At 41.9% G+C, this 11763-nt stretch overlaps 1 long non-coding RNA gene across 1 annotated transcript; it reads left to right on the forward strand.

The window, feature by feature from the left end:
• The first annotated feature begins 470 nt into the window (after positions 1-470).
• On the forward strand, positions 471-11224 carry LOC121651796. Its single transcript, XR_006012490.1, has 4 exons — positions 471-548; positions 1781-1787; positions 9974-9976; positions 11215-11224. It is a non-coding gene; the product is annotated as an uncharacterized LOC121651796 (long non-coding RNA).
• The last annotated feature ends 539 nt before the right edge of the window (positions 11225-11763 follow it).

Raw genomic sequence — 11763 nt, forward strand, 5'->3', positions numbered from 1 at the left:
GGCCGGATTGGACGCCAACGCTCCCCCGGAGGGCCGGCCCTGATGGACTGCTTGCCCATAAAAGCCAGACAGTGTCAACCTGTCGGGGCGGCTGTGTGGTTGGTTAACACCAGTGCGCCAAAGGTGGCTTTGGACTGAGAAAGAAACTGTGTGAATTGGATGGTTAAAGCGTTAAATGCTGACATTGGATACTGAGCTTTCTAGTTTGTCTGTGTGAGGTGAAAAGACTCTCTCAGTTAAATTTGTGTTTCTTGAATGAACCTTTGCTTTTGGGATTAATTGTTTAGTTGTTTGATTCTCATTAAAGACGCCCTGAGTTTGTTAGCTGTGTTTCTTTGTTTGTTTTCATAGAGTAATACTCCCAGGCTTCCTGGTTGTTTTGTGGTTGTTTTGTTGGGTTACTGTTTAAATATAACACCTGAAAAAGGACACTTTTCGTTTGTTTATTTGTAATTGTAGATATTTCCGGGTTTTCTTTCATAGGATCATTTCTGTTATCTTTAAGGCTCCCGGTGTGGTTTGTGACTGTGGGTTCTGTTTTGTGTTGTGTGGAAATAAAATACTTGTTTCCTTTTATATCTGGACTTGATTGTTTTTTGCTGCGTTCTCCCCGATCCCTAGCGGGGGTGCCGTTACAGCTACATGTTGGTCTCACACTCCCACTGGTTAGCAGCTTGTCAGCCATGTTTCCAACTTTATTGTCAATTTGTCTCTAAGCAACCATTAAAACTAATGCACAGATTTTTCTATAGCCTTTACAGACTACTTCTTAATGCAATTATACAGTTCTCTGGTTATGAACTCAGATTAAAAACTGTTCTGGATCAACTTTATTGCAAAGATTGTCTCCACCTTTGCAATAAAATAGCTGCAGAACAGTTTTAAAACTAAGCTAATGACCAGAATACAGTGTGATTGCAATAAGAAGCAAAGACAGTCTCCATCAAGGAGGATATTATGCCACTAACAATGCGGATAGCCATCATTCACTGCTGCCCGAGCCATGGGCAAATCACTTAGATGTAAAAACTATAGGCTGATAAGCCTGCTTAATAATTATTTTAAAATCTTTACAAAAATGTCAGCAAAACACTGCTAAGAAGGTATCCATCCATACATCCATTTTCTGCCACTTACCGGGAGTCAGGTCGCGGGGGCAGCTGCCTAAGCACGGAAACCCAGACTTCCCTCTCCCCGACCACATTCACCAGCTCATCCGGAGGGATCCCGAGGCGTTCCCAGGCCAGCTGAGAGATGTAGTCTGTCCAACGTGTCCTAGGTCTTCCCCGGGGCCTCTTTCCGGTGGGATGTGCCCGGAACACCTCACCAGGGAGGCGTCCAGGAGGCACCCTAACCAGATGCCCAAGCCACCTCATCTGGCTCCTCTCGATGTGGAGGAGCAGCGGCTCTACTCTGAGCCCCTCCCAGATCACCGAGCTTCTCACCCTATCTCTAAGGGAGAGCTTGGCCACCCTGCGGAGAAAACTGATTTCGGCCGCTTGTATTTGCGATCTTGTTCTTTCGGTCACTACCCACAGCTCATGACCATAGGTGAGGGTAGGAAAGTAGATCGACTGGTAAATCGAGAACCTTGCCTTTTGGCTCAGCTCCCTCTTCGCCACGACAGACCAATGTAGAGTCTGCATCACTACAGACGCCGCACCGATCTGCCTGTCGATCTCCCGCTCCATCCTTCCCTCACTTGTGAACAAGACTTCGAGATATGTTGCAGGACCCTATTGCAGACCTGGAGAGAGCACTCCACCCTCCTCCGGCTGAGGACCTTGGTCTCGGACATGGAGGTGCTGATTCTCATCCCAGCTGCTTCACACTCGGCTGCGAATAGCTCCAGTGAGAGCTGAAGATCACGGCCTGATGAAGCCAACAATGTAGACCAAGCACGGACACCGGTCGTACAGGGACCGGACAGCTTGTACCAGCGAGTCCAGCACTTCATACTCCCGGAGTACCCCCCACAGGAGTCCCCGGGGGACACGGTCGAATGCCTTCTCCAAGTCCACAAAACACTTGTAGATTGGTTGGGCAAACTCCCATGCCCCCTCAAAGACCCCGAAGAGGGTGTAGAGCTGGTCCACTGTTCCACGATGGGGACGAAAACCACACTGCTCCTCCTCAATCCGAGGTTCGACTATCCGACAGACCCTCCTCTCAAGCACCCCTGAATAGACCTCACTGGGGAGGCTGAGGAGTGTGATCCTCCTGTAGTTGGAGCACACCCTCCGGTCCCCGTTTTTGAAGAGGGTGATGTATCTTGATAAGGAGATGTGGAAAAGTTGAACCTCAGGCAAAAATGTCTCTGGACGCTGACGTGAATAATAAAAAGAAGTTTAGTACAAAAGTTCAGACATCAAAACAGATTTCTGCAGAGAAATCTGGAGGTCCCAAAACCAGAACGAAGACCTAAAGACCTGATGTACAGTTCTGTCTTATATAGGGTTTAAACAAAGAAAATTCCTCAGTCCTCTATCCTCCAATCATAGAGTTTGCATATAGGATGTTCGTGTGCATAGAACATATGTTTGTGTGTGAATCCAGTCTGTAGGACAGAGAACCTTATATGGTAAAGCTTGAGTGTGTATCATAAAAATGCTATGCTTAGATCCCTCAAAATTCCCCCCTTCGGGACTGGAATTAACAGTCCCAAAAAAAATAACAAACTACATAAGACTCAAATTAAATAAACACATATGAGAGCCCCAAAGAAATCATAAAACGCTCAAAAGAGGCTAGTCGACCCATTGGACCCCTCCGGGCCTAAGTCCTGCCTAGCAATTCTCACCTCACGAAACAAAAAAATAAGCACGCGAGGTCACCCATATGTATCCACATAATAAGAGTCACAGAATATTATCTGTTCGCCTAATGGTAAACCCCGTCTATTAGTGATGCGCGGGCCGCCTCCTAACCCGCGGGTCCCGCGGGTTACCCGCGGGTCGGGTTGGGGCGGGTCAAAGAATTTTCGCTTCACTGCGGGGCGGGTTGGTGTGGTTTACTATTCTGAAATATCTAGTTCTATCTATTAATTTTATTTTTTGTCAAACTGAAAATAAAGACCTTAATCAGTGTCTACATTTTGTTACTATAATATGTAAGACAAAATATTTATCAGTTATTTAAACACAGGTCACGTTTTATAACGTAATGTCCACGTAGGCGCGTAGTAGGCTACGCAGACTACGTGCAGAAAGCGCCAAGCAGACAAGCAGCAAAAGATGGAAGAAGTGTTGAATAACATTCGTTCGGTAGTTTACGTCCTTAAAAAGAAGAAAGAGGGTCAAATGGCTAAATCACAGGTTTGGGACAGGTTCAACGAGGTAATCAGTGCAGACAACAACAGCAGCATTGTCTATGTGCTTTATAACACTTAAACGCTTTAAAACACTTTATTTGCCTATTTATGTTTATAGGCTTAACGTTCAAATGAAAATACATTTTGTGTTGCCAGTTTCCAGTGCCAATTTAGGAGACCATATGCACCTTTCTCAGACTAAATAAAAGCATTCGTCAATATCATAAGATGTGTTTTAATGGGGCGGGGCGGGGCGGGTCGGGTCGGGTTAAAAAAATAGAAGCGGAGGTGCGGGGCGGGTTGGTGCGGTCCAATTTTTTTAAAAGAGCGGGACCCGCGGGTCGGAAAAAAACCCGACCCGCGCATCACTACCGTCTATGTCTACCTAAAAAGTAAATGCATAGCAATAGCACACATAACATCACAAGAAATTCAGAATAATACTCAGATTAATACAGTATAAGATAAAATATTGAAGCAAAATAAGGCAAATAGAAATATATGGCTCCGAAACCTCCAGATGGGTAGACTGATATGGTAATGATGTTTCAGTCCACAGATGTCATTGCGTTGACATTCAGGGTTCACTGTCCATGTTTAGTGTCCTTATATGAACTTATATGAGTCCACTCAGATGGTTGGGGCTTCTGAATAACTAGCCACCCACCAGGTGGTCGTCCCCATGTGTACTTAGAAGAGAGAAAAAGAACCATGACCAGTATCGTTGTCATAATAACAGGTTGAATAAAAAATGTCTCAAGCATAAAAATGAGGAATGACAGGTTTAGTTGAGTATAGACGATAATTGAGTAAGAATAACATATCTAATTCCCTACTTGAGTATTCAAACTAAAAAGGCAAAAGAAAACTAATAGTAAAGAGTAGTGAAACACACAAATATACTATATGTGGTAAAAGTAAAAATCAGAATGGATATCTTTCAAAAAGTTCACTTTCCCTTATTATTTCATTTTCAACAGTGGCATCTGAACTTGGTCAACAGGCATTACTACACCTATCCATCTTAATATCATAGCCTTAGCAAAGGTCAGTAATAGAGCACAAAATTAAACATAACAGACAGCGCCAAAAGTGTTGCTACCAGAATCTGAACTACTACAGCTCCTACTGGACCCAGTTTATCTTGCAACCAAGCATTTGCAGACCATCCAGAACCTTCTGACGGTCCAAAGGCATCCCTCATGAGTTTTAAAGCATCCACAACACTAGTCAAGTTATCAGAATTATCTGGAATGAATGTATAACAAGCATTGCCTGTTAAATTCAAAGCCACACACAGGCCACCTTCTTTAGCCAGAATGTAGTCTAGAGCCATGTCTTGTTTCAACAGTGTCAGTCTATGACTCTTCTGTGTATTAGATAAATATTCAAATCCTTTGATAGTTTCATTGGCAAAGCCTTGTGGGGTGTAAGTAATATTATCAATATGGTCTGCTAGAAATGTCACTCCATACTATGGAAAAATACCAATTCCCCACTTTTCTGCCAAGCTTATTCTCCAAATTATGAAATTGTGCTAGCTCCCTCTTCTTTCTCGTCTCAGGAATAACATTAGACTGAACCTGTTCTGACTCCTGTGCCTTTTGAACTGTGAGAACTTCATATGGAAGCTTCAATGTTGCCATGTAACAACATCCTGTCCATCCATAGGGTAAAAAATATGTAGGCTTTATCTCTGCAAACCCACCAAATATCCTTAAAGTTTCCTATTGTTACATTTGCAGGTAAAGTTTGATTTTTAACAATCAATGTTATGCTCTGTGTACGGATCGGTGCATGAAAAGTCACAGTATACAAATCATCAACGGCTCTATGTGCTGCCACACCAAGCTGCATAATATAGAAATCACAGTCTGATATTCCCATAAACATCCCATAGCCATTGTGGGTATCATTTGAACAAAAACAATGGTCTGACTTCTGAGGTTTAACATCTAAAGCATCGGGAACAGCTGTTCTCATATTGTCATGTTTATCAAGCAAATTCATATATGGCAGATCTCTCAACCAAGTACAGCGAAACCTAGGTCGAAATAAATGCACTGATAGAGTCATTACATAATCTCCTGCTGATCGTTGCTGAAACAATAGCCAAGATAATGCATGCAATTGACAAACTTTATCTAATGGTTCCGGCACCATTTCCAAAATTGCAGGCCATGTGCCTGGTGCAGGAAGCCTCACTTCACATGGACAACTCGTATTCTGGAATGATCTTACTGAATGGGTCAACTGTAGAAACCACAAATTCCTACCAGCCCAAGGGTCTGCTACCTGTAAAGTAGTAGAATCAAATCCATATGCCTTCCACTTGGCATCTCTCTTCTGTACTGCATGAACACGCTCAATTACATCCTCCCATGCCTCTTCGGACATATCAAACTCATTAAACCTATTGATGTCATCATCAGTCTCTGGCGACTGACGCTCATTCTCCTTGAAATCCTGTACTACATTCTCCTTATTGGTAATGTGCAAACAGACTTCTTTATCTAAGCCCAACTTTTGGGTCAGGTTCACTACAGCATTAGACGGTGTATATATCACTACAGGTGTCTGTGTTACATTGACAGAATGTGTTGTCGCTGAAGACTCTCTCCTCGTCGTGTTAGTGGAAGATTCCTCTCTCAAAACTTTACCGGTGTGATTTTCAGAAGTAACAGAAGTTAGTTTTGCTTCCACTATTGTGGAGCTATTCGTTATAGCTGGATGTGTGACCACTGTTTTTGAAGGGTCATAAGTCGTGAAAATTTCCCTAGGTGTAACTGTAGACAGATGTGATGCACTTGTAGAGGTATTGAGTTTCAAAATTGCTGGAGTAGATTTAAGTTTTATTATTGTCTGATTTGGTAGGAGTGGTAATGCCATGGTTGTCAAGTTCCCTGTTGTATTAGCCGTGTAGGACTTGTCATTCATATCAGCATTCATTACTACTAAAGTTACTACATTAATTCTATACGGTGAACTTAGTTTCACACCATGTTTTTCTGCATTCTCTGATGGTGAAACATAACAAGAGCACTTATAGTCGCCCTGACCCTGTAGCTGTATTTTTCGCACTAAAAGACTATAGTCTCCTTCAATCTTCACTCTCCTGTGATTGTTGAGTAACACAAACTTTCCTTGTGGTGAAACCACTGATACATCCAGCTCTTTATCATAATTATCTTTCCATTGTACTCTGACATTTCCGTCCCCACCAGTGTCTTTTGGACACTGGCACGGGAGTGGAACTGACTTCCCCAAGACTACTTCTAGTCTAGTTGTCATACCGTTTTGGTTTGGTCCGTTTTCTGACTGGTCTTGAAACTCTCGGTTCAATTGGGCCTTTGGCTGATCCTTGAACTGCTTTGCAGCTCTCTGAAGTCTCAGATGAGTTACATTCCACAGAGACCAATTCAGTTGTCTCCGGGACGTGTTGTAAGTCAACAACTGAGTTTTCTCTCCTGGTCATTGACCTCACAGTCATTGCTGAGATTGTCAGGGATATGTACAGAAATAACCAACGCATCCTCAGCATGGGCCGTCTCTCCCTCCGGAGTTTGACCCTGAAAATCTTTCTGTCCGTCTAAGTTTTCTACACACACTCATTGTTCTCCTGAGTCATCCCCCTCGTGACTCTGTAAATGTGGTGTCCCTTCTAAAGGTGCTTTAACACAGTGTGATAAATGGTACGACGTTGGAGACCCCTTAACCTGGACTGCAGTTCCTGTACTGCGAACAACTTCAAATGGTCCTTGGCGGCGTTCGTTAAACCACTTCCTTCTAAACACCTTCACGAACACCCTGTCTCCAGGTTGCACTGTGTTGCTCCTTTGTACATCAAGTTTCTCTTCCACCTCCTTGTGTCTCTGCCTGTCAGAAACATATGTGGATATACTTTTATGTAATGTCGCCATGTATTTAACATACGCACGCACGTCATCTTCCAAAAGGGCTAAACTTGGACCCTTTCCGCTTGTCCGTAAACAAGGTGTTGGCATTCGTCTGCCTGTCATTAATTCATGAGGTGTCAAACGTAAGTCACGAAGCGCACTAAAGCGACAAGCCATCAAACCTAGTGGCAACGCTGCCACCCAATTTAATCCTGTATGTTGGCAGATCTTAAGAATGCGATTTTTCAAAACTCCATTCATCTTCTCACAAAGGCCTTGGCTCTGTGGATGATAGACTGCACCTAGGCGTTGTTTAATGCCTAACTTTTGTAAAACTAATCTCACAGTTTTATCCACAAACTCCTTGCCATTGTCTGAGGATATCCTGCCTGGAAGTCCCCACCTGCTTATGACCTCACGACACAAAAACTTGGCCACAGATTGTGCATCTTTGTGTTTGGTCAGGCATGCTTCAGTCCATCGTGAAAATCTGTCTACAACGACCAGCATGTATCGTTTACCTCCGACCGGTTTTATCATGTCGACATAATCGATCACCAACTCACGCATAGGACCCGTTGGAGTGGGAATGTAACCAGGAGGAACCTTCACACCTTTCCGAACATTGTTTTTTAGACAGATAACACACTTGCCAATAACTTGGTCTATTTGTTCAAGCAAATATGGTGCCCAAAAGCCGTACTCCATCGTGATTTTTCTTCTTACTTCCCCCCTTGACACATGAGCTAATCCATGTGCTTCCTGGACCATGAGACCTAATAGGTCTGGAGGGGCAACTATTAACCCTTCATGATTTCGCCATAAACCAGTAGAGTCCTGAGTGGCTCCTCTATCTCTCCACAATTGTTTATCCATTCCAGGAGCCGACTCCTGTAGTGAGATTACACTAAGAGTAATTTTGTCTTCCAACTCTATTTCGTGGGTAACCAGAAGAATCTTCCCTGGTTTATTAGCTCCTGTGACTGCTTTTGCCGCTTCATCCGCTGCTTTATTTCCCCGAGTGATTTGTGACATGTCCGCTTTGTGTGCAGCACACTTAGTGATTGCTATTTCTTTAGGCTTCATCATAGCCTGCAAAAGTTTCAGTATCTGCTCGCGATGTTGTATCGGAGAACCATCTGATTTTCTGAAACCTCTATTCCTCCATACTGAACCGAATAAGTGACAAACGTTATGCGCATACGCAGAATCCATAAAGATCGTCACCCGTTTGCCTTCTGCTAGCAAACACGCTTCAGTTAATCCTACGAGTTCAGCAAGCTGTGCAGACGCTGGCTGCGGCACTACTTCTGCTTTTTCCACAACAAACTCAGATCCCTGAGCTCTTATTACTGCATAACCAGCACACAATTTGTCTCCTATGCGATAGCAGGAGCCATCAGTCCAATACTCCACATCCGCTTCCTGTAACGGAAGGGCTTGCAAATCTGACCTGAGTCTTGAAAACTTCTCTGCTTCATGAACACACTCGTGCGGCTCACCATCCTCTGGAGTTGGCAAATGTTCAGCTGGGTTTACTGTGTCACATCTGACCAGAGTAATATCTTCCTGCTCCAGGAGCCTATGATAATCTCTAAGTCTAGGCATGCTCAGTGTGTATTTGCCATAGTTCAAAAGATTTCTCAGACTATGATGGGTAAGAATTGTCACTGGATAACCCATTGTGACTGATGGTGCTTTGTCATACATCAGAGAAACTCCTACTAGTGCTCTGTAGCATAATGGTAGTCCTAGCTCCACTTCAGAGAAAGCAGTAGAATAATAAGAAACAGGCTGTGGTCTAATACCTGTTCCTGTGGGCTGGCAAAGAACTGCACACATGTATTTCCCTCCAGTGGAAGTGGAGACGTATAACAAAAAATCAGATACATAGGATCTTGGATTCTCCTGCTGGCCCAATGGCTCAATAAAAATGTTTTCAGGGTGGACATTTGTCGGAAATGTCTCTTTTAGAGCTCTCCATGCCTGGCCTCGATTCGTGGCAAACAGTTCTGGGTCTTCTCTCTGTTTTTCTTCCTTCTCCTTCGTTGCTTTCAGAAGTCTCTGTCGCTCCTTATCGAACAGCTGAAGAACACCCAGCTCCGTTTGTCGCTTGTCATGACGTTTCTGTCCTCTCCTTCCTTTATTCTGGTCTGCTTTGTAAATAGCCACCAGCACTTGAACTGTTTTGATTACCTCTGGATTAAGTGTCCCCTCGATCGGCCATGGCCGGTCGATGTTTGGCCAGCGCCGGTTCCACTTTGTGAAATCTTGGCTATACCTTTAATGAGAGGGTTGCTCTGCTGGACTAAATCAACTGGAGTAATTACAGTTGAAGTTTTTTCATCCTTCTCTGGCATGATGCCAACTTTCTATAATTTTCTATTTAATGAGTTAAAAGGAAATGTCCAAAATGTAATATATCCAATACTGTGTTATTACACTCAATATCTCTTTGTTTGTGTTGTTTTTTTATTATTATTTATTTAATTAATTTATTTATTTATTTATTTTGCTTTCACAAACCTGCAAAACAAATTTACCAACTTCAGAGCAAACCAAAAAGCTTTTAATTATTAACAAAACAAAATCACATCAAAACCGCATTTTAATATTAGTAAACCATTCTTTCAAAAGTCCATTTAACCCTTCGATGATTTACCGCTTTAAAACGATATGAAGAATGAAATATTTTACCAGTCGGTCAGTAGCTAAGTTTGTCTGTCGGAGTAAATATAGTGTGTAATCTCTGATATGTGCCTTCTAGTATGTGTATGCATCACTAAAGTGTACAATGTTCACTCGAGGTTTAACAAAAAATAAGAAAAACAAAGATACTATGTTTCATATCTATTCAAACAACTATGCATTAATATATATAAAGCAGGTGAAAAGATGTTTGTGGATAAAATGCACACTAGCCTTGAGCAGTCTGTTCAGGGGAGATGTGTCATCCAGACTTTACTGCCACAGCCCTAGAGGCCTCGGAGAGCCTGGTCAGTTCAGCTCTGATCTGACTCTCGATCCAAATAAATCATATAAAGAAAACAAACAAAAATTCAGTATGCCATAATTCAAAACAATATATAAGATAAATGTAACACAAGTCTAAAAAATGTAACACAAGTCTAAAAGGAGGAGTTAACTTCCTCTCCCTCCTTTTTCTCTCTCTCTTCTTCTTTTTTTTTTAAATGTTGTCCTCCTCAAAGAAAAAGGAAAATTTACAAAAAATATAAGGCTTTGTGTCTTCCATTATTTTTTTAGAAAAAGAAATAAGAGTAATTTATATTGTATCACAAATGTCTCAAACGTCAAGGAGGATGGAGGCAAATGTGCACAATGTCAAATTTTGATCACACTCTTTTCTGCAAAATATCCAGGTGCAGATGGGACCACTTATTCCAATATTTTCTCATAGTTTAAATCTTAAAACAGGAAAAGGTGAAAAAAAAAAAGTAATCAGATCTGCCACCCCTTCACTTCTCATGGCAGAGAGAGGGATGAACTTCTTAAGAAAGAGGCCTTTCTCCTGCTTACAGGAAAGAGGTCAGAGGTGACAGGCCTTCCTACAGTGTAACCGATAATTCTCTAAACATCCAGAAGCAGGACGAGCTTAAATAAACAATCTGCTTCTACTCCACCACTTAAAGAGAGCAGCTCGTGACAGCTCATAAAAATGATAAATATGACTATCCTAAGGAAAAATAGGTTGTCTCTTAAATTCTCCTGTACCCCTCGAGTATATTTCTGTCCCCTCTTACAGAACTAATACACTATCTTATCAATACTTCCACTAATGACAGCATACCAATAATGCCCACATTTACATAAAATAATAAAGACTAAACCTTGTCTAAACGGACATGGAATGCAGAAGATCAGCTACAGGCATTAAATCACATCAGCAGAACGCTCACACACACACACACACACACAAGAAAACTTCATCCCTATATGTTATATCAGTACAGGTGAAGGGGTGATATGTGCATGTTTGTTGTAACACAGTGGAATAAACTCTGTACCTGTTTTCCATACAAATTAGACACAGAAACTCATTTTCACATGATGTTAAAGGAACACCCTTATATTTTTCTGTAGTGGTTCATAAAAGATCACAGAAATGTGTCCCGAAAGGCACAAGGCAATTAATAATATTTTAGCCACTAGCAGAACAGTCACACGTATATAAAAGTCCTTTTGAGGAATATTTATTACATTATCTGCCAAAACAATAGTCTGTCTGCCAAAGTGCAGAAGCTCATCCGTACAATTAAAAAATTTTAGAAGATGTTCCTCAGAAAACGCTCATTTTTCCGAAGGTTTATTGAGTTACCTCTAAAAAGCCTGCCCATTGAAATACAGAAGCATTTCAATAGGACTTCATTAGATTATTACTTATTAGAAAACCCTTCGAAAAGAATTTATCATTAAAAAGTTATAGAAACACAAACAAACATTCAGCTCTTTAATTTTGCTTAGAATACACACAGAGACATTTGACACAACCAAGCAGATTCACGCACACACAGTGGATCCCGGGATACATCCACAGAG

The sequence above is a fragment of the Melanotaenia boesemani genome, chromosome 13 (genome assembly GCF_017639745.1).
Source record: "Melanotaenia boesemani isolate fMelBoe1 chromosome 13, fMelBoe1.pri, whole genome shotgun sequence".
Classification (NCBI taxonomy): Eukaryota; Metazoa; Chordata; class Actinopteri; order Atheriniformes; family Melanotaeniidae; genus Melanotaenia; species Melanotaenia boesemani.